Source organism: Cupressus sempervirens, chromosome 10, assembly GCF_028749045.1.
Source record: "Cupressus sempervirens isolate cs-2001-9-10 chromosome 10, ASM2874904v1, whole genome shotgun sequence".
In the NCBI taxonomy this organism is placed as follows: domain Eukaryota; kingdom Viridiplantae; phylum Streptophyta; class Pinopsida; order Cupressales; family Cupressaceae; genus Cupressus; species Cupressus sempervirens.
Window position 1 is genome coordinate 358536066 of NC_143127.1, and position 24134 is coordinate 358560199.

The window sequence follows — 24134 nt, forward strand, 5'->3', positions numbered from 1 at the left end:
CTTATTAGAGGTCTTTAGTCACTTCAATATAGAAATGTCACCTTGCTAGATGATTTGTAAATAGCTGTTAAGCCAACTTTGTTAAGAGATTTAGATCACTACTACAATGGTTAGAGGGTAAAAATGAGATGACTTGATTTATGATGCAATTGAATTGTTGATTATAGGTGTCAATTCTAGCTTGTATACTTGATCCTTCTTGATTGAATGTATCTTTGCAACTCAACAAGGATATTCTACTTATCCTTCTAATTCACTTCCTATAAGCTTCTTCAAATTTTTTGTTATGTTCCACATATTCAATCCCTTAACTTGACCTTATATTTATATCTTACACATTTTCAAGTTGGCTTGAATACAACTTAGAATACTTAATATTCATATCCTTAGTTGGATAGAACCAACAATTAAATCAATTGAACTCAATATGCCAAAACAAGAAAATCCTTCATTATTCGACCCTGCTTAGTAGAAACTAATTCAAAAATGATTTTTGTGTGTTAACCAAGTGAACTTGCTTAACATTTCATTTTCGCAAAGTTCCTTTGGTAACCGAGTGAACTTAGTTAACACTGGTTCCATCCAACCATTCTTTCATTAACTGAGTGAGCTCAATTAACACTCAACTTCTATACAGTTTCCTTTTATGATTGAGTGAACTTGGTAAACACTATCTTCTATACTTGGAAAACTCTAGAATACTTGATAGACATAGGAAATTGTCTTCATCACCCAAGTGAGCTCGATATACATTGACTGACAATGATATGACATTTTGTGTAACATCAAAGACAATACACAATTAATCAATTGCTTTCAACATAGAATGACATGACTTATATATTATAAAATATTATTCTAGCATGGTAATTACTATGCAAATTACTACAATTTCAATATCTGTGCCTCCTATTTTTTCAATAAGAAATCTTCTATAATGGTTCATTCTAGTGAATGGAAAGAATAAAATTAAAGATCTAATAATATACAGCCCCAAAAGGAGCCAATCACAGAATATATAGAGATGAACATGTTATCTCCATATTCCTTATTCACTGAGTATAAGTAAATCCTAATCATTTAGGTCTAATAATATTCTATAATGCCTCTCTTTCTATGCCTTCTCTCACCTAATAATATATATAGAGTCTCGAAAAAGTTGGAAAAACTAAGAACCGAAGCAGAGAGGGCCAAAAAGCATTAAAGCCAACAAAAAAAATTGTAACATTACCATTTTTAACTATCAATGTTGGATGGCTCTTCTATTTTTATCCACCTCAAATTTTCCAGTTGAACCCAAAATGCCAAGTTTGCCCCTTTAAGTTGTAATGGATGCTCATATTTATGCACTAGAGGGACAAGTGGAGAAAAACATAAGATGTAGAGCGGTATGCTCTTTCCTTGGATATTTTGCATTATTTCCCATTATAAAGTGGTATCATCAAAGAGAAGTTAAATTGTTGAAGTTGAGAAACTCTCAACCCACAGCTCCCAAAAATAACTTCCAAGCAAATGCCTACCATAGTAAGAGAGAATAAAAGATAAGGAGTCTTGGATTTACATATCCATGAAAGAGGAAACATTTCAATTCAATAAAATGTATATTAAATTATCTTGAATTACAAAGAGAGATCCATCCTTATGAAAGGAGATCAAAACCCTAAAAGGTAACTAACATAGGTTGCAAACTATAATAACTAACAAAAGAATTAGTTTTTATATGCCCAAAGTTTAGCTTAAGTAAAATAGAGATAGTAAATGACTTAATGATTAAATGAAAACAATTTTATTTGGAAGAAAATACCTTATTTCACTAGAATAAAACCCCTCATACATGTCTCTTGAATTTAAAATATAAGACTCTAGAAATAATGCACCAATGTTTATAAAATAGACCCAATTAGGAAGCTAAATAAACACCTCTTTCAGATACTCATTGGAATTACCGACAAAAGATAAACATGTGGCCTCAAATAGAGAAGTAAGAGTAGAAGGTATAATGATTGGATCATTGTCACTCCCTAGTAATGCATTATATTCAAACTTATCTAATGTTTCATCGTTATAGGTAATGTTTTCCTACATCATAATGTGGAATGAGAGTATTATGAGACAATATGCAATAGGATCATCTAGAAATGGAGGACCATGTTGATATAAAACTATCTCCCAAATAATTATCTAAATTGTGTGTACATAATAAATACCATTGAATATGGAATAGAATGCATGACAAAAATATGAAGTGAGACTCGAAGAAAGAAATCCTCTTATATGATCATTTTCATCTTCCAAAAATATTTTATTCCACTTTATCTTTGTTCAAGGTATGTCTCCATAAAGATAAGCATAGATTTTATGTCATCTACAATGTGTAATGATTATTTTTGGATGATGAATCATAATTACCCTTAGTAAAAGTTATTATAGAAGCATGTGCTCCATTACCCATAACTACATCAATAATTATATTTTCACATCATAAATTGAGATCAAAAAATGATTGCACACCACAATAAAGCTATTACAGTGTTATATCACTATGCAAATGACCAAACAAATATCACTATGAAAAATACCAAACCAACATCTACAAATTACAATTATTAAACTAAAAAAAAATTAAAACTTAAATTTATCATAACACCACAATACAATATATAAAAATATATTCACTTTAAAAGACACTGCATTTAAAAAAAAATTGCACTTGAAAAGGAGCCTATGATACCAAGCCATCCCTTATAAGTTGTGGATATTGGGATTTTCAAATTTAGAAAAGTTTAAGAATAAAGATTAGAAACCACCTATATAATTTTTTAGAGCATGAAATTATATTCCAAAATGAAAAATAGAAAATATCTCCAAATAGGAGTTTGGATAACTAAGATATCACTTTTCTTATGTTATATCCATAATTGTTTCTTTGAATAATTTCTCTTACACCTATAATATTTAAACAACTCTAACTTTGGCTTCTTGAGTTTGATTTGTATAAAGACAAAAAAATTAGAGTGTAATTGTATATATTATACAAGAGTAAATTAAATATTATTGAAATAAATAGAAATGATATGATAAATTATTGTTAATATGTTTTATTATTCATATAATGATTATTATCTTTATAAAAAGAACATAGAATTTAAATATATTAATAAGAAACTAAGTTATGATTTAGGAAAAAAAACATTTCTTTAAATAAAATACATTTACAAAGATTTGATTTAAAGTAAACATTAATTTTTAGATTTGATTTTAGTTGCTAGATAAATAAGGATGTTTATATTATAATAAAAACTCGATTTTTAAAAAAAATTTCTCATTGACAAATAGTGATAATCTTTCCTATAGAAACAATTTTAAGAATGGAATTTTTTTTAATTTAAAAATAAATGTAAATCTTTGTAGAGATATAGTCTTAGAGATGAACATGTAGGAAAACAAAGCATTCCCTTCTTGAAGAGCTTTAGAACAAGACTACAATATTTATGCATATCCATTAGCATGGACAAAATCAAAAGTTGATGCATAAAAATTCAATATCCATTAGCCAAATCTTAACAAAAATTAATGAATAGTATTATTAGTTGACATGATTACAAGATTTTAAAATGTTGAATCTTAAGGGCATGTCTTTTTTTAACTAGGACTCTATAAAAATATTATTTTATGAATTAATAATGTGACTTATTATTATTATTTAATCTCTTAAAAATATTATTATTCTTGAAAAAAGAGAGATAAATTGTTTTAATTTATAATCTCATATATCAACATACCTAAATCATTTTAATTATTTAAATTCCAATGCCACCTTCTAAATATCATTAACCATACAAAACATAAACTGAATCTTATTTTATCTAAAAATATCTTCATAACCATCAGTGGCTTTTGTTTGTATTTGAAAAAGGAAATTGTTCTCATCATTTATTAAATTAATGTTTTCTCATTTCTCTATGTTCAATAGTGGGTGTGGTAGGTGTCTTATATAGTGGAGCTTCTTTTACCTCTTCACTATTACTCTTTTGTGGGATTTTCTTTTCCCTTTAGGAGTACAGGATCTACAGATGTGTTGTATCTCATACACTGGCTGTTGTCATCACCTCATACCTCCGGTGCACACCTTCTGTCTCAATGACATACTTGGTGTCTGTCAGCATCCCCAATACTGAACCCACTTGCATGAAACCACTTCCATGTCTAACTTCCACTGAGCTGGTCATCCTTGATGACACCTCTGAGAAATTTGCACTACTGCTTCATCTCAACTCAGTCTTATCTTCCACCTTCAACTGCCTAAGACTCCATTCTTGACATCCACTGAAGGACACACTTGCCATCCCTCCGATGCGCAAGTCACCCACCTTTCCCAAGTTTCACATGATCAACTTTTGGCCTCTTGACTCCTGCTGTGCCACTCTGATTGCCTGCTGAAGAACCTTCTGGCATGCCCTACACCCAACTCATCCACACACACTGCAAATCAACTCGACCACCAGCACTTGCCTATCGATCCACTTCCAAACCTTTTGTGCTATGCCTAGTACTTACACAACCTTCCTCAGATCACGACCCAAAACTCTTCAAGCCACGATCCTACGCCAAACTGCACTTGACAGCTCCCAAATCCACTTTCCTAAGTCATCACCTTCAACATTGGCTTTGTAACTAGTCTTCAACTACGCCATTCTACCTGACTGCTGGCCAACCCTCGGCATGCCTTGCATCCACTCGTCCCCAACACATCAACTCAGAAATCACCCACATCCAACCACTAATACACTTCCAGAACCTAGTGACTTCTTAGTACTTGTTTCTTCTCCTCAAACCCACCTTTGGTAAGTTCTACACCACACTTCTCTTGCAGCCCAATACATTTTTCTCCTCGGATGATGCCCTTCACATCAACCTACACCTCACGATTGTGCATCGCCCAACACCACTGACCCATGACACCGCCGCCTAGACTGCCACCCTGACTTCCAAGCCTGCCTGTCACACCATCAGTATTGCTCCTCAGATTTCCACCGCATAAAATCCTAGACCTCACCATCTTAAATGGCCCCAAATGTTTAACAGCAATGGACTTACCTTGTGCAAGCCCACACTTCAGCTCGGATCTGCAATAAAGAGACCCTACACCTCACTGCCTCCTCGTAGCCCACACTGATCTACACCATGTAGCAGATTGATTTCACCTCAGATAATGTTCGCACACCATCCTACACCACACTGAGACTAACCAAACAAGCCACCCTACAACCCAACTTCCATACTCCTCGGAATTGCCTCTCTAACGCCTTTGCAGCCCAAACTGCTATTAAGCTGGTTTTAAAATGTCCCTGACATTGCCATCTTCACATAAGTTGCACTCCAACGAACTCACAACATCATGTTGCCCCACGTCCATCTTCCTGCATAATGGTCTTGTGAACCAACGCCACATCTTGACCCACGCCAAGTTCCACTGCTGAACCCAATTCCAACAATGTCGATATCAACTCTCCACAACTTGCATATCAGTTTGACCATCTCTATAACTTGATGCCAACTCCAAGAGTGGTGAAAACCCAAGCCAAACTGCTAAAGAACCACACTCCACTGCCTACTCCCATGCGAGCAATAACAAACTAAAGAAACTCTCTAACCAGAACATGCTCATTGTCATCTCCTCACCAAGAGTTGGGGTAACCCAAAGCAAGATCACTCCAAGATTCACGCACAGACTCTAACCATGCTTAGAGAGATTGGCTCTGATACCAACTGTCACAGGGCTGGATTTTATGCTTATGCCCAGGTTAAGCCTTCTCCTTGAGAATCTCCAAACCATGTGCGACACTAGCGATCCCTACTTCTGATCCACCATAAGATGCGACCATTTTCATTCACCTAGAGTACGCCTCCCTTTTCTCCATCAAATGCCCATGCAACTGACTGCCTAAACATACACTCCTGCGAAATAGAAGCGCATGCCGAACCATCCTTACTCCTGGTTCTCTTCCTTAGGTGCTCCACGCACGCATCCTTGAGCTACAAGCTCTACTCCTATTCAACCTCAACACTGAACCCTTACTCAGCCCTTGTGATATCTTTGCCATGATGTCCCCCATAAGACCACCATGCTCCGACATCGGCTATATGTGATCTCACTCCCCGAGCCTCTTGACCACCTTCAGATCCTCTATGATCACTTTGCCACTCTTGGAATGCATCGAGCTCCTAGAGCTCCACCTTGTTCAACTCCGCTAGCTCACTGAGCCCCATGCTGCACAACTACAACCATGCATTGAGAACCATCTAGACTCCCTTGCTGAACACTGCATCCGCACTGGCTGTCTTAGACCCCATGAGTACTCCCTAGCTCACATGCATTCTTCTCAAGAACACTCGTCACCCCCTTGGCACCTCTTTGAACCTTATAGCTCAATACACATACACCCAGTGTATACTTGACACCTCCACGGTAACTCTCTGAACTTCTTGGCTCATACGCATACCTCCATGGCATACTCGTCACCATTATGGAACCTTTATGAACTTTCTAGAGTCCTCTAGTCCAACTCCTCATGCTATCCCAACATGACCATGTCTCCATGACATTCCACCTCTTGTTGGTCTCCCTAGCTCCACACCGAACCACTGACGCCCAACCCTTGTTCCACATGGAACAACTTGACTACCATAGCCAACCCTAGACCTTCCCACTGAGTCCCAACTCCCTCGACCTCAAGTCTATGTCTGCATCCCTTGTTGGTGAACCTCAAGTCCTCATACACCCGATGCACTCAAACCAACCCTTCTCATGCAATTGCGTAATCGCTTAACTCCTTCCAGATCCACTTTGCAATGCACAACCTACTTGAGCTTCACACCCTGTCTCCATGATCCACCAACCCTGTTGGACGCTGGCTATCAAGGCCAACTCAGTTTCCACCTCTGAACCACTTCAACACCATAGCTACTTGATCCCCCAACACTGTTGGACATTGGCTACCAAGGCCAACTCGGCTACCACTCCATAGCTTCACCTTAGAACCATTTCACCCTTATGTGTCACCCGTTTCAACCATGCACCACAACCCTATTCCTAGCCAATCCCAACAACTCAGCTCACCATAAGCCTCCAATGCTCCTTACTCGGACAAACCACTGTGCCTCCTATCGCAGTACTAGGTACTCTTTTTCCCCAGCTTTCAAACTCCGGACAACCTCCCCGAAAGGTCATCAACATTGGCCGAGCCACCCCGCTTCACTGAGAATGGGACCCTTCTGGATACTTGATACGGATCTGCCTCATGACTTGGCTCCAAGCCTCGCCTCCACCATAACTATGCTAGAGGGAACTTCTCGTAGCACAGTCCCATGATCACACCTCGGCCTGGATCAAACACCGTGCCCCCACCACAACTATGTTGGAAGGGAACCACTCGCAACACAACCCCAAGCTTACACCTCAGATCATGTCTAGGACAAGATCCTACACCACAACCATGTCTGCCCAGCACATGACATAGTCCCATTTACACCTCGGCTCAACCCATGTCTTGCCTACACCACACCTGTGTGCACCCAGCTTTGCAGCACAGGCCCATCTGGCCTCTTGGTCTCATATCGTAAATCACCAGCCCCTTACATCCTCCCCCACTTAAAAATAGGTGACATCCTTGACGTCGACACCACCATCATAACCTGTCACCTTCGATCTACAAATGTCTTGTATCTCATACACTGGCTGTTGTCATCACCTCATACCTCTGATGCACACCTTCTATCTCAATGACATACTTGGTGTCTGTCAGCATCCCTGATACTGAACCAACTTGCATCTTCCTGCATAATGGTCTTTTGACCCAATGCCACATCTTGACTCACGCCAAGTTCCACTATTGAAACCACTTCCAACAATGTCAACATCAACTCTCCACAAGCTGCATATCAGTTTGACCATCTCTATAACTTGATGCCAACTCCATGAGTCGATGAAAACAAAAGCCATGGTGTCGGCATCAAGGACGTCACCTGTTTTTAAGTGGGGGAGGATGTAAGGGGCTGGTGATTCATGATATGAGACCGAGAGGCCGGATGGGCCTGTGCTGCAAAGCTGGGTGCACACACGTGTGGTGTAGGCAAGACATGGGTCGAGCTGAGGTGTAAATGGGACTATGTCGTGTGCTGGGCAGAGATGGTTGTGGTGTAGGATCTTGTCCTAGACATGATCTGAGGTGTATTCTTGGGGTTGTGTTGCGAGTGGTTCCCCTCCAACATAGTTGTGGTGTAGGCACGGTGTTTGATCCAGGTCGGGGTGTGATCATGGGATTGTGCTACGAGAAGTTCCCTCTAGCATAGTTGTGGTGTAGGTGAGACTTGGAGCCGAGCTATGGTGTATCCGCGGAGGGTAGTGCTAGTGTGCATGATGGGTGACTTGGAGAGTCGACCTCCCTCAAGAGAGACGAAGCAGAGTAGTCTCAGGATGAGATAGAGGTGACGCATAGTCATTAGGAGTGAAGCAGAGTAACTTTGCCATTCCCTACACAGGTGAGGTTTGGTGTAATGATAGGGTGGTGTGTCAGCGATTGGGTGTGGCACCGAGTGCACATCTAGGGTGCTTGGTTGTGTGGGTTTGCTCTGAGTTTGGACCTCAAAGGCCAATGCAGTCTAGTAGGGCAAATGGGATATACAATTCCAAGTTAGGTTCATGGTGAGCCGAGTCATGAGGCAGATCTGTATCAAGTATCCAGAAGGGTCCCATTCTCAGTGAAGCGGGGTGGCTGGGCCAATGTTGATGACCTTCCGGGGAGGTTTTTCGTAGTCTAAAAGCTAGGGAAAAGGAGTACCTAGTCCTACGATAGGAGGCACAGTGGTTTGTCCGAGTAAGGAGCATTGCAGGCTTATGGTGAGCTGAGTTGTTGGGATTGGCTAGGAACAGGGTTGTGGTGCATGGTTGAAACGGGTGACACATAAGGGTGAAATGGTTCTAAGGTGAAGCTATGGAGTGGTAGCCGAGTTGGCCTTGGTAGCCAACATCCAACAATGTTGGGGGATCAAGTAGCTATGGTGTTGAAGTGGTTTAGCGGTGGAAACCGAGTTGGTCTTGACAGCCAGCGTCCAACAGGGTTGGCGGATCATGGAGACAGGGTGTGAAGCTCAAGTAGGTTGTGCATTGCAAAGTGGATCTGGAAGGAGCTAGGCGATTGTGCAATTTCATGAGAAGGGTTGGTTTGAGTGCACCAGGTGTACAAGGACTTGAGGTTCACCAACAAGGGATGCAGACATAGACTTGAGGTCGAGGTAGTCGGGACTCAGTGGGAAGGTCCAGGGTTGGCTATGGTAGTCAAGTTGTTCCATGGGGAACAAGGGTTGGGCGTCAGTGGTTCGGTGTAGAGCTAGGGAGACCAACAAGAGGTGGAATGTCATGGAGACATGGTCATGTTGGGATAGCATGAGGAGTTGGACTAGAGGACTCTAGAAAGTTCAAAGAGGTTCCATAATGGTGATGAGTATGTCGTGGAGGTATGCGTATGAGCCAAGAAGTTCAGAGAGGTACCGTGGAGGTGTTGAGTATACACTGGGTGTATGCGTATTGAGCTATAAGGTTCAGAGAGGTGCCAAGGGGGTGACGAGTGTTCTTGAGAAGAATGCGTATGAGCTAGGGAGTACTCATGGGGTCTAAGACAGCTAGTGCGGATGTAGTGTTCAGCAAGGGAGTCTAGATGGTTCTCAATGCATGGTTGTAGTTGTGCAGCGTGGGGCTCGGTGAGCTAGCAGAGTTGAACAAGGTTGAGCTCTAGGAGCTCGATGCATTCCAAGAGTGGCAAAGTGATCATAGAGGATGGGGAGGTGGTCAAGAGGCTCGGGGAGTGAGATCACATATAGCCAATGTTGGAGCATGGTGGTCTTATGGGGGACATCATGGCAAAGATATCACAAGGGCTGAGTAGGGGTTCAGCGTTGAGGTTGAACAGGAGTAGATCTTGTACCTTGAGGATGCGTGCGTGGAGCACCTAAGGAAGAGAACCAGGAGTAAGGATGGTTTGGCATGCGCTTCTATTCTGCAGGAGTGTATGTTTAGGTAGTCAGATGCATGGGCATTTGATGGAGAAAAGGGAGGCGTAGTCTGGGTGAACGAAAATGGTCGCATCTTATGGTGGATCAGAAGTAGGGATCGCCAGTGCCACGCATGGTTTGGAGATTCTCAAGGAGAAGGCTTAACCTGGGCATAAGCATAAAATCCAGCCCCGTGACAGTTGAAGGAAAGACTTCATCACAATGGTTAGCTAATATGACCTCACTAATCATGATCCATCTTCTTTTTACCTAGCTAGAAAATCTTTAGAGGTTTATTTAATGTAGGTTTAATTTTATTCTGAGTAATTTATTTTCCCATTCATAGGGTTTTCTACATGTTCAATCAATTTTTCTTATGAAATAATGTTAATATTTAGTATGATTAAGTAGAACATGTATGAACATTTCATGGGAGCCACACCTTTCCTTTTTAGGCTACTTTGGTGGTTTCTTCCCATTTGTATTTGTGACCTCTCATTTCTCACATTTATAATGTATATTTATTCCCGCACAATCTTATTTCATTATAACTACATTGTAATTGCATTCTCTATATTTTTATATTCTATCAGCCTTATGCTATTTTAGTTTTTGAGCATTCACATTTCTCTCACTAAGGCTAATGTTATTTTATTTTGATTTATTTTTGTTTATTTGTGCTAGTTTCTTTGGGTTATTAATCATTTTAGAATCTATCATGTTTTGAATCTAGCTAATCATAATAAAAAAATAGGTTAGTCATTTTCCAATCCTATTAAAGACTTCAATTTTACTCAACCCCATTATCATCAAAAGTATGTATTCTTACCAATAATGTGGTTAATATAAAGTGATTAAAAATGAGGGCCATGCATGGAACATTGTGAGTTTGAGTCCTAAACATTGTGATTGTATAATAAGAGATATAACACTAGAGAGAAACCATTCTTTGTAAGAAAGAGAGGTTTTTGGAGACTAGTAGAACCAATTTCTACACACACACACACACACACACCTTTTTGTTAGTTAAATTAGGGGTGTACTTGTATAAGTTACATAAGAGTAAACTAAATAATATTGGAATAAATTAAAATGACATCATTTATTATTGCTAATAAGATTTACATTCGTATGGTAATTTTCATGTTTATAAAAGAATAGATAATTTAGATATATTAAAAGGAAACTAAGTTATTAGTTAGGAAAGAATATTTCTTAATGTTGAATTTTAAGAGCATATCTTTTTTGTAACTAAGAGCTTATGAACGTATTATTTGATAAATCAGCAATATACATATTGCTAATATTTAATTTCTTAAGAACATTCTTCTTCTTGAAAATAGAGAAGCTAATTTATTTTATTTTACAATCTTATACATCAACGTACCTCAAATGCCATGTATAATGAACCCTTAATACAAAACAAGAAATAGAATGATAAAATTCATAATCCTAACAAATAGTTGTAATTCTATAAAATTTCACACAACTTTCAAAACATCTTCATTTTGATCTGTAGAAACATAAAAGATCTTAAATTATCTAAATCTTACATTATCTAAAAATATCCTCATAATCAAGAATGTATTTTTTATTTTATAAAAAAAACAGAAAATTAAGAAAATTTTAACGTATCATTTATGAGATTAACATCTTCTCGTCTTCAAGTTCAAGTATATGAATATAATAAAATGAAATCATTTGCTTTCTGAAATCAATCTTAAGAGATAAGTATGTTTTTAAGCTGGCCATTTGTACTCTTAAGCAAATTACTTATTATAAAGGGAAGTTGGAAAAGAAGGCTGGTCGTTTCAAATGGAAAAGTGGTTGTTTCCCGTTGCATAGCAGCAGAACTGGTCTTCGGGATTTTAAAAAGAAAAAAAGCTTTAAGAAGCTAATTGATATGAAAAGGGAAAGGGAGGCATGTAGTGCAATATATTATAGTAAGAGAGTAGATGGCATTGGGTTTTAGACTGGAATATTGTTAGGTGTCAACGTTGACATATTCAAAGTAATTTCTTATTGATATTGAAGAAGGCCCCTGTCTGTTTTCAGACTAGTCCACCTTGGCATCCTGTAAAAGAGGAATCCTATGGCCATGACTCAAATAAATGGAGAGCAGAAAGCGCAGCTGCTCCTTCCTATAAATACCGCCCTCCCCAGCACGGTAATGCATCAGTCTGCCTTTGTGAGTTTCCATAAAGAATAAAAATGGATCTAAATACGAGTGTTTCAGCAATAGGCCTCACAATCTTTCTGTTTACTGTAGTGTTGTCCATTGTGTTTGGAGGGGCGATGAGAAAAAGAAAAGAGAGATTGTGTTTGCCAGGACCATTTTCGCTGCCCATTATAGGAAACCTTCACCGGTTGGGAGCTCTCCCTCACCGCGGTCTGCAGCGGCTGGCGAAGAAACATGGACCAATAATGGCGGTGAAGTTTGGCTGTGTTCCCGTGGTGGCGGCCTCTTCTGCTCAGGCGGCCAAGCAGTTTCTAAAAACCCACGACTTGACTTTTGCTAGCAAGGCGTCTACTTCCGCCGGAAAACACCTGTTTTACAATCAGCAAGACATCTCGAATGCCCATACGGAGCACATTGGCGGAACATGAGAAAGATATGCGTGTTGGAGCTGCTGAGTGAGCAGAGAGTGGAGTCGTTCAGAGGTGTGAGGGAGGAAGAGGCGATGGCGATGGTGAGATCGATCTGGCAGAAGAGCGAGCAAGGGAGAGTCGCCGTGGATTTGAGCGAGAGTGTTGCCTGCTACAGCTCCGACTTGATGTGGCGAATTCTGACTGGCAGGACTAATGCGACCGTCTCTCCAGTGGGACTGAGTTTGAGGACTTGATTTGGAAGGCTAATGAGTTGATGGGAGCTGTTAATGTAGGCGAGTTCATTCCTTGCTTGCACTGGCTCGACTTGCAGGGGGTGAGGCGCCGTATGAAGAATGTCTTCAACCGCTTGGACGCTGTTTTTGACAAGATAATAGACGAGCATGTGCAGCGCAAGAGGAGGAGCAGCGCACATAAGGGGGAAGAGGAGGAGGAGGAGCGGCGGAAAGATTTGATTGACGTACTCTTGGATACGGATAATATCAGGGATGAGCAAAGGAAGGGTATCCTTATGGTGAGACAAACTGATCTCCACTCTATTCTTATATTATTTATCATTAAAATGCTTGAAAATGGTAGATATATAAGTAGTTGCATTGCTCTGTACCGATTATATTTATTTATATACGCCTGATTTGGATTGTCTGTGTTTATAGGATATGTTTCTTGCATCAATAGAGTCATCTGCATCTACATTGGACTGGGTATTGAGCGAGTTACTGAAGAACCCAAGCGTCATGAAGAAGTTAAAGGATGAAATTGATTTTATAGTTAAAAAGGATGACAAAATAACAGCTTCTCATATTGCAAGCATGGAGTGCCTCCATTGTGTGCTCAAAGAATCAATGAGACTGTATCTAATAGGTTCTTTGCTCATCCTCCACGAATCTACAAAAGATTGTTGTTGTGGAAGGGCCTTGTCAAGACTACTTCATACCCATAAAAACAAGGGTGGTTATTAATGCTTGGGGAATAGGAAGCGATCCAAAAGTATGGGAAGATCCCTTGGAATTTAGGCCCGAGAGATTTATGGATAAAATTTTTGATATAATAAGAGATCCTAAACTAAGCATGATTCCTTTTGGGTCAGGAAGGAGAAGCTGCCCCGGTGCTTCCATGGGCACTGCCAATATGGAGATCGCATTAGTATACCTTGTGCACTGCTTCAATTGGAAATCCGAAGGAGAGATAGACATGGCAGAATCTTTTGGAATCATCGTTCCAAGAAAAGTGCATCTCTTTGCTATTCCAAGGTCACAATCAAGGGTGAATTAGTTATTATTTAAATTGATCATTACCTTCTCTCTAGAATAATGTAATGATAACCTTTACAAATAAATATTATTCTTGATATGAGATGAATGCAAAATGTATATATATTACAATGAGTTTAATTTCAATGTTTTGACTAGATCACTTAATCTTTATATATGTTCTATGTAACATGTTATAATTCAATATTTAATATCTTATATTTTTTACAGCACAATCATAAATTAAAAAATTAACCTATTCATTCATGTCGAAATGTATAATTTTGTTTTAAAGTTGTGAATATTCACTTAAGTTTTAAAAAATATTATATGTTAACTATTATCTTTAACTATAATATTATTACAAATTCACAAATTCACAAATTTTAAATATATAATTTTTTTTCTCTATATACTTATTATTATTATTTTAATATGTATAAATTTAAAACCTTCTTTAAGCAAACAATATCTAAGCATAAAAGTTTCTTTTATATAAAAATAATATTATATAAAACAAACATTATAAACCACCTTTTAATGAAATTGCTCATATTGAACAAGCAATGTAATTTATTATTATAACAATCATGGAAACTGAAAAAATGCATCAAACAAAGAGAAACTAATGTTTTTGAATAAAAAAATAGTACGAGGGTGTTGATCCATGGTAAAACCAACAAACACTAGACATTATTGAGAAACATATTAAGAACACCTACTACTAGACATCCATTAAAAACAACTAATTTCTACCTCTATCAAAAACAAAGGTCTAAATGTGGAAACCCCACCAACCATGGTTTGCATTGCTTAGAATCAGCATGGGATAAGCCCCCATACTAGCTGCCTTCTTAAACAAAAAAGCAAGAGCAAAGGACCTAGGTGGGTCCTATAACACTAACAACAACCAATGGTCATAGGTGGAAAAAAATAAAGAGGGGGAGAAAAACTCATCCTCAAAAGACCCACAAACCAACCTCAGGAAATAGGTAGTGTGTTCTTCGTTCATCCTCATAGTCATAGGTCCACAGCCAATAGAACCACTTGTTTAAGTCAACATTCCTAAAATATTCCACCCATCTACATTCTCCCTTCTCAACTTATTAGTGAAGGCATCCACCTCAACAGAAGTAGGGGAAAGAAGAAAATACTTAAACCTAAACCAACAAAAACCTTGGGAGAGAACAATCCTCTCCCCACTAGCCTTCCCCACACCACTCCCCTCCACCTCAACAGAAAGAGATCCCACCTAAATAGGGAAGATGGTAAGGAAAAAAATCACAGAACAAGTCATCTACTGAGGCCATTCCACTCTCCATCCAATGACATAAGGAGAGGGAAAGTTCTTCCCACCATCAGCTTCCCCCACCCAACAAGTCACCACCACAAGAGATGATAACACAACCTTAATATGAGATGAGGGTAGAAGACATAGTAACAACAAACAAGCCTCAAGCCAAAAGACCACCAAAGGGATCCATTAGAGCTAAATGAGAAATGTCATTATGATAAAGAACTTCTAGAAATGAAACATTAAAGAACTTAGGATCCACCATAATATCCAAAATTGAAGACACCACCAAAACCAGTGAGTCCCACAAACAACAAATCCAAGTTGATTCCTTCCAAGGGGTGGATGGAGCTTCAGATAGGACTTTGCCACACAAGAGCTATAGCTCAAAGAGATAATAGAAAGGAAGAATTAAAACTATTATCCAACTCCCAAATTAGACAAGACCCACAATAAGAGAAAATTGATCTGATCGAAGCATACCCACAAGAAAAGGGGGCCAAATTAGGGATATCCCCCCACTTCTCATAAGAAACATCTACTCTATAAATACAAATCCTCCAAAGCCAAAGTAACCCAAAACCCATAGGTGTGGAGATAGTGAAAACTTCCAACTCCACTAGATAAAACTAAAGCAACCCTTGGCCCAACACACCACACTAAAAGGGAGAAAGAACAAGGAAGCCCCTCTAGTTAGCAGGGCCTTAGTTAATGGGATAGCCATAGTCAACACTATATCCCACACTAGAAGCCCTAGCAACAACCTATTGCTCCATACAACACCCAACTGAGTAGATTTCAGACCCATTAGATTCGAAATCCATTGAACCCCTCCTTGATATCACAAGAATTACCTAAGGAGTATGCATTTGGACCATCATCATCATCTCCCTCCCCCCTTTCATCTCCATAGAGAAACTAATGTTATCAATATCACTAGGTTGTTTAAAGGCATAGAGATAAATTTAATTTGTGTTATCTATGTGCATCAAAAATGTAAGGGCTCTTATTTTTCATGAAGATATCTTAAGATTAAAACACATAGTCTAAGATACAAGTTCACATTAAAAAATAGAAAATTCTTATCCTACAAAATAATATTCGCTACATGATATGTGCACACAAGTTTTAACCCCTCTATTTTTCTTAGAAGTTAGTATGAAACACTTGTTGCATATGACTCAAAACATTCATTGACATCCTCCCATATTACTAACCTATTGAAAAAAATTAGGTGATTTTTATCTAGTTGGCCCCATTCATTTCTTGTTAACATGCTCAATACTAGCAATGGTAACTCTTTTGGATAGGTTGCATAATGTTTTTCATGTTAAGATATCATTTAGTAAGGATAATACATGAAAGCATTGTTTCTCTCTAATATACTCCTTTATAAGTTTGACCATGTACATACTCCTGATACATTTCATTTTATGGGTTTATTTTCCTTAAGCATGCTAGAGGAATGTAAATTTGATATAAGTGTATGTGACATGTTAATCATTAGTTGTAGATAAGTCACATTTTTATTGGCACTTTTAGAATTTTGAAAGTTAGTGTTGCTTGCTTCCATTTTCCATTTTAGTCATTAAGTGAAAAGTTTAAAACCAAGAGTTATGACATGTGCTTTGGTCCCTTACCATCCTTTCTTGTGTTCTTCCTTTATACATATATCTTTCATTTTGATTTTTACTTGGGCTGATGAATTCAATTTCCTATTAATTACTTCTTTCTATTGTTAATAGGATCCACATCATAATATTGGGACCTTTCCTTTGTATAATTTTAAACAAATCCAAACTTCCATAGAATGAGTATCTAAAAGAGCAAGTAAATCTATTTTCTTATAAAGTATACTAGAGAAGGATTCGATTCATTTGAAGTCTGGGTTTAGATTTAAAATAGATTGATTTATATTATTTACCACTTTTTGTTAACAATCTAATTTATTTATTTTGTGCATGTAGGTGCTTCTATTTTAAAAAACTCTAGTATAGAAATTCCTATATAAGAAGATCGATTCATCATTTATTAGTTTAGAAAATTTTCTTATATATTCAATGATTATAAAGTTTGGATTAGTAGAAGTTTGACAAGTAAATTAATTGTTTGGGCAAGAATTTTCTGAGTTTATTTTAGATCTTTAATTTTTTAAGAATGATGATTATAAAATAATGTACATAAGAATTATTTAAAAATTGATGATTACTGATTAGGTACGTACATATATTTATATAATGACTATTTGAATATGGGGAAGAATATATTTTATTTATTTATTATTCATTTAGTATTTAAGAATAAAAATGTAATGATTGGTTTGAATAACTTTAAGATATAGTAGTATTGTAAAATGATATGACTTGTAGATTCTTATTGCTAAGCTATTAGTATAAATTTTTAGGAGAAATCAAAATGGTAGCTGATTTTAAAGGTTGATTAACATTATTTTGATGTGAGTTTTCTGAAGTTGAGATAAAATATCTTATTTTAATATTGTATTTTTTCAACAATTAACATTTTAAAGATTGTTGAAGATTATTTTAATATAAATTTATTGAAGTTTAGATAAAGTATCTTATTGTAATATTATTTTTCTCAACAATTAGTGTTTTAAAGATTATTTTATATTATTTTAATATGAATTTGGAGAAGTTTAGGTAAAATATCTTACTATAATATTATATTTTCTCAACAATTAGTTAAAGTCCAAATCATACATAATAGTGCTTTAGAAAGAAGTTTTAAAAAACTATGTTATGTTTTAGTAATCATTGTTAGTATTTAGTTTGGTTGAAATTTTGAATATTATTTATATGTAGAATTATGTAGTGTGATATGAACATTAAGTTTAAATTTAGTGATCACACTATAGTTGTAAGGAAGAAAAGATGTGTGAAAATGCTTCCTACGCTAATCTTGAGAGGATGGTTATGGAAATTTCAACTTAATTATTACAAAGATCTTAAGAAATGCATAATAACATAATAAAAATAACAATGAACACATAACACAATGAATACCATGGGAAAACCCTTCTAGGAGAAAAAAACCCACACTCAAAAATTTGCACAATGTATTATCAAACCAAAATGATTACAATACACTTACAATGCAAGTTCTTACAAGAGTGCATCACCACAACTTGAACTTAGAGAGAATTCTTCTAGCACCTAGTCTTGCAAAATCAACTCAATGATGCAAACAATCCCCAAGCCCTCCTTTTATAGTGATTTTACAACCTAGAAACCACTTGTGGTTTTACAGAAGCATGGGAAAAACTACCATGCCACATGTTATGCATTTTTGACATTTGCATTTCTAAGATGGAAAAACAACTAGATTAAAATAGTAATCTCGTCCATAATTTTCTCTCTTAGTTTAGACCCCCATAAAAGTCATAATACAAGCTAACTATGCTCTAAAAATGGCCCTCCTATATTCTACTATGGACATAACACCTTTTGGTATTTTATACATTCTTTTCCAAGATACAAACAAGGGGAAAACTTCCACAACCAAATTCTAGAATTTTCTAATAAAATATTGCAAGATTGAGACACATTTTCTCAACATTCTCCCACTTGTTGAATGTCTTAAAAGATTCAAGAGATCCAAAATATGATGGACTTAATTGCTAGGGGCTGAGAGGCCCATAGACTTTGAACACCATATGAATTTTTATGTGCTCACAAGCTTAGTTAATGCATTAGCAACATTCACCAAAGTCTCCACCTTTTCTAGCTTCACCTTGTCATCCTCAACCATATCTCTCACAAAATGATATTGTACATTAATGTGCTTGGTCCTAGTATGAAAATTTAGGTTCTTTGCTATGCAGATTGCACTCTGACTGTCACTATAAATTGTCACTGCATCTTGTTTGAACTCTATATCTAAACATGATCTCTTTAGATAGATAGCTTCCTTGTAGGCATGAGTAGCTACCATATACTCTGCCTTAGTTGTGGACAAAGCAAACACAACCTATTGCTTGCTCATCCAACTAATTATACCACCAAATAGTGTAAACACATATGGACTAGTGGATCTTCTACTATCAACATCACTAGCCCAGTTTGAATCCACATAGCTTCAAATATCTACGGAATGGTTGTTTCATGTTCCATGAAAACATATCGAGTACTCTGAGGTACCTGGCAAGTATCTAAAAACTCATTTTATTGCATCCCAATGTGGTCTTCCTAGATTAGACATATAACGAGAAAGTAGTCCCATTGCTTGGGAAATGTCTAGTCTCAAGTATAAACCATAGCATACATCAAACTTCCAATAACACTCTGATATGGTACTCGACTCATCTCTTCCATCTCTAATGGGGATGTAAGACACTATGAACTAGAAAGCTTTGTTCCCCATTATAACAAGAACACTCAATGGTCTTCAATCCTACATATTGAACCTTTTCAAAATAGTACCAACATACTTACTCTGGCCTAGCCAAAGCTTTCTACTCTGTCTATCTCTTATAATCCCCATTCCCAAAATGTACCTAGCTACACCAAGATCTTTCATTTCAAACTTTGTTGAGAGCTAAGATTTTAACCCTACAATCAAACCTTTTTCTTTGCCAATAAACAACATGTCATCAACATAGAAGGTAGTAACAAAGAAACCATCACCATTATATTTGAAATATATATAGTGATTAGATTTAGATCGCATGAATCCCAAACTCTACACATATGTATCAAACTTATGGTACCACATCATAGGACTCTATTTTAAAACATACAAGGATTTCTTCAATTTATAAACCAAATGACTTTTACCTTTTACCACATAATTCTCTAGCTGTGACATGTAAATTGCTTCCTCCAAATCTCCATGAAGGAGAGAAGTTCTCACATCCATTTGCTCGATCTCTACATCATAAGTTGTTGTAATAGAAAGAAAAAATCTAATGGATGTCATTTTGGCTATTGGAATAAAAATCTCACCATAATCTACTCCCTCAACGTAAGAGTAACCTTTTGCAACCAAATGTGCTTTATACTTCTTAATGCTTCCATTTGAAGCCATCTACCTTTTGAACACCCATTTACAACCAACAAGATTCTATCCTTCAGGCAATTGTACAAGGTCCCATGTTTGATTCCTCTAAAGAGTTTCCATTTCATCCATGGCTATTTTATAGGACTCTAAATAATTCATACCAAGAGCCTCTTGTATAGATTTCAGTTAATCAATATTAGCATTCAATGCAAATATGCATCTCCAATCATCAAGAGAATACCCATACCTTTTAGGTGGTTTCCTTTGTCTAATAGATCTTCTGACAAGATCTAGTTCAAATTTAACTTTAGGTACCTCTTCTTCCTCTAATGATTTAGAACTTGTAGAGCTCTCTTCAATTTCCTATCTTTCTAAAGACCTTGATTCAACTTTCTCCAATGTAGCGGGTAGTTGAATCACATCTTTCTTTTTTTCTATTTGCTCTAGTTGCACTATAATAGAAGAAGGCTTAGTTTCTCTAGAAATAGCACTTCGTGAATAAGATACCTTTTGTTCAATAGGATTACAAAGCTTGTATCCTTTTATGCCATAGTTGTATCGAATGAAAATACATTTAACAACTTTGTTATCTAGTTTTTTCCACTTCTCCTTTGGCACATGAGCATATGCTTCACAACCAAACACTCTTATATGTCTAAGTGAAGGCTTGTAGCTCGACCATGCTTCCATTGCCATCTTATCAACGAGAGCTGATGTAGGAGACATGTTTATCAGGTAGCAGGTAGTGCCTATAGCTTCAGCCCTGAACTTTTGTTCTAGTCTAACACTACTCAGCATACTCTTAGCCTTCTCCATTAGGTCCTATTCATTCTTTTTGAAACTCCATTCTATTGTGGAGAATATAGAGTTTTCTTCTCTCTTTTAATACCACAATCTTTACAAAATATCTCAAAATCATTGGAGAAAAATTTGCCACCATTATCAGTTCTCAAACACTTTATTTTCTTTCTAGTCTACAACTCAATTGCTTTAAATTCTTTGAAATGATTGAAAACTTCAGCTTTACTCCTAAGGAAATAAACCCATGTTCTTCTATTGAAATCATCAATGAGAGAAACATAATAAATTGATCTACCAATAGAAGGAACATCAACTAGACCAAATACATCCGAATTGATTAGATCCAAAATACATGAAGACTTATGAGAACTCAAGTAAAAGTAAATGCAATTTTGTTTACCATAGACACAATGCTCACAAAAATCAAATTCAAGATTGCAGTCATTCAACCCATTAACAGGGTTCTTATTTTTCACGGTTCGCAGACCCTTCTCACCTATGTGGCTGAATCTCTAGTGCCATAACATGGTCTTCTATGCAGGTAACTTTGATTCAGTAAATAGAGCACCCTAGGGTACCCATAAATTGCTACCATCTATTAAAAGAGAAACCCTCTCCTTTTTAGAATTATGTAGCATGATATGAACATTAAGTTTAAATTTAGTGATCACACTATAGTTTTAAGGAAGCAAAGGTGTGTGGAAATGATTCCTATGCTAATCTTGAGAGGACGGTTATGCAAATTTCAACTTAAATGTTACAAAGATCTCAAGAAATGTATAGTAACATAATCAAAATAACAATGAATGCATAACACAATGATTATCGCAGGGGAAACGCTTCCAAGAGAAAAACCCCACCATCCAAAACCTACACAATGTATTATTAAACCAAGATGATTACAATACACTTGCAATGCAAATTCTTATAGGAGTGCATCACCACAACTCAAACTCAGAGAGACTTCTTCTAGCACCCAGTCTTGCAAATTGAACTCAATGACACAAATACCTCCCCAAAGCCCTCCTTTTATAGTGATTTTACAACCTTGAAACCACTTGTGGTTTTACAAAACCATGGGAAAAACTACCATGCTACATGTTACAAAACATCAAGGATCGATCAATAAACTAATGTGCATGTATGCTAAGTTATAAGAAAACCATTCATAACATACTACTCACATTTAATAATTATAATGCTTCATTACATATACCTTTGGACTAAACAATGTCATAGAAAGGGTGTCTCAAGGAATGCTACCACTTCCACGAACTTTTTGGCTCTGGATTTTGATCATAATTTTTCACCTAATCTAGTCATTAATTCATTTATTAATTAAATATAATCAAGACAATAAAATAAATATACAAATAATTATACCTTCATAAAAGTCCCATGTTGTCTTGTATTGTGCAAAGTAAATGTTGAGGGTGCATCAATAAACTAATATACATAAAACATAATTTATGAGACCATAATTTGAATATACAATATATATTAAAAATAAAATTTATATTTTTAAGTGTTTACTAGATACATATCTATGGGTTTGATGACTTTGTTTAAAAGGAGGCCAAGGGATCACTACCACTACCACCAACACAATTACCCTAAATTTTGATAATAATCAAATTAGATATGAATTTACTTATACATTCATTTATAAATTAAATACAATCAAATAAATTAAATATTCTTTCAATTATTTACTTATATATCAATACCAAATTTTGTATCTCAAAAATCATTTATCATCATTCTATCATTCTATTTCTATGAGTCAACACTACCAAATGTGCATATAGATCCACATGACTAATAAATATGGCCCCTAAAAGGATGACCATTCTCACTCTCTACTAAAGTAATGACACACTATATGAGAGTTGATAGGAGAGAATTTATCATTCATAGTGTGTCAACCATGACAAATTTTCTTCAAAATATAAGGAAGAGTAAGATGCTCATCTATGGCCTACAAGAAACCACCCTAGTTTCTGATGTAGTACCCAAGTGCCTATTCACAATAATGCATTCTATAGAAGGAAAACATAGATAGAAATATAGATACAATAATCATATTTTGAATCTCAAATACCTTCCATTAACCAAGCTCCTTCTACATCATTTTTTTGCTTCTTAAATAACTAAAAACTCTCTAAATTCAAGAAAATAGAAAATTACCTTTTTGGTAGATTTTAGCAAATCTTCAATTTTTCTATTTTAGGTAATCTTCAAAATTAAGTCCTAAAAAGATGAAAATAAAGCTCAACTTTCCTTAGGCTATGATAATTTGACCTTCCAACTACTCTTTGAATTTGGAAGTGTCCATTGAAAGTTATTACAAAAAACACACCCTAAAAATAGACAAGGAATACAACAATTGAGTTTTGGGCATCTAAATGGATTTTCTAGGACCTAAAAAATAAATTCTTTTGGACACAATGGATTAGGGCTGAGTTGCTAGGCCATCAAACTCCCTCTTATGAAACCATTGTAAAAATTTGAGAGAAAACCCAGGTTCAAGTCAAAAGTTATGACTCCCGGAAGTTGATGCATCACATAATGTAGCACATAAACATCATCAAGGGTGACTAGGACTCAATCAAAAACATTCTAACTAACTCAAAATATTTTGTGTCAAGTTCTCTCTATATTCTCCTAACATTATTGTAATGCAAAGATATTTTATCTCTTTTTTTAAAACCCAATTGTGACTGTGGCTCCCCATTTGAAAAACTACCTATGTAGGGAGCCCCTTCTCAAAAGTTGTATGATCAATATCAGATGTCGCCACTATCTCAAGGAACATTTTCAAAAATGGATCATTTCTAGTCTAACATTTATTTTCTACTCTGAGTAGTAGGATGACATCCTCTAGGTAGGCATTCTCCACAATCTCTAGAAGATACCACTGCAGCAAGTAAAGGAAATGTCAGATTGTCCAAATTAGTAATACATGTACAAAAAATTTCTCTTGTGCATCACAACAAAGGAATAAGAAAAATATGTTACCTTTGAGAATAAATTTCATTACATTGAAGAATTCAATTTCATGATTCAACTTCAAAAATATCATAAGATGGAACAATGAAAAATCTCACTGCAAA

The 24134-nt window shown here is 36.3% G+C and overlaps 1 pseudogene; it reads left to right on the forward strand.

The window, feature by feature from the left end:
• Positions 1-12234: 12234 nt before the first annotated feature.
• On the forward strand, positions 12235-13932 carry LOC149534106 (cytochrome P450 750A1-like; annotated as a pseudogene).
• Positions 13933-24134: the final 10202 nt, after the last annotated feature.